The sequence below is a fragment of the Phoxinus phoxinus genome, assembly GCF_949152265.1.
Source record: "Phoxinus phoxinus genome assembly, chromosome: 25".
Lineage (NCBI taxonomy): Eukaryota > Metazoa > Chordata > Actinopteri > Cypriniformes > Leuciscidae > Phoxinus > Phoxinus phoxinus.
The window spans coordinates 21,735,584-21,736,651 of record NC_136900.1 but is presented as its reverse complement, the minus strand read 5'-3'; positions in this window follow the sequence as shown (position 1 = coordinate 21,736,651).

Genomic DNA, 1,068 nt, shown 5'->3' with positions numbered 1-1,068 from the left:
TCTTACTTCTCTTCTCTGATGATGTGTTTACTGGCGCGAGGGCGGGGCAACCTGTCACTCACATGAGATCGACCAATAGCAAACCACAACCATCCAAGCAATTCCCCAATGGACAAAATCAAGTCCCGCCCTACATTTGTTCTTGTTCGAGAAGTTGTTTCACTCAGATATACGTCACAATAGGGAAGAAAAGACAAGCGCAACTTCTGTTTCATGCAGACTTTAATAATGGATCCTGACGAAATGCAGTAGAGGCCATTGTAACAATTTGTTTGTATAACACATTGTATACCTGCCATGTAAAGTTAAATACAGAGAATATGGCTTATTTTTAAGCCTAGACAACAAACATCAAGCTACTACAGTGCATTATATATCCCAGTACTTACCGCAAGTTACTGTAATATTTCAGCATTTTCAAAAATGTATAGTAATAAACTACATACGTATACAATAACGTTACTCATGAAATCCAAAACGTGCTCACTTAGAGAGTTTCGTGAGAATGAAGGTCTTAAACTCATCGCCAAACACAAACACAGTCTGTTATAGCTTTACAGTAACGTTACACTTTTGCCTCAATGTAATGTAAACAGGACAGAAGTCCAACTACCACTAACCCATCTCGTTCAAACACACACACACACACACACACACACACACACACACACACACACACACACACACACACACACACACACACACACACACACACACACACACACACACACACACACACACACACACACACACACTCCCTGTGTAACCCCTTTCTTTCTCTATTCACTCAACAAGGATCCCGTTTCTTCTCCATTCTACCATAAACACACACACACACACACACACACACACACACACATGTTAACAGGTGATTTACCTGAGCGCTCGCAGGTTCATTCCGTGGACTCTCCGAGGTCTGCATGAGGCCGAAAGGTTCTGAGATCTTGTCGGGAATATTAAATAGGTGAATGAATGGCTGGATGAAGACACGGCTCTGACTCTGTTGGCAACCTGAGCTTGGGTTACCACAACACAAACCCTGCCTGGCAACAGTTACACCCGCTAAAC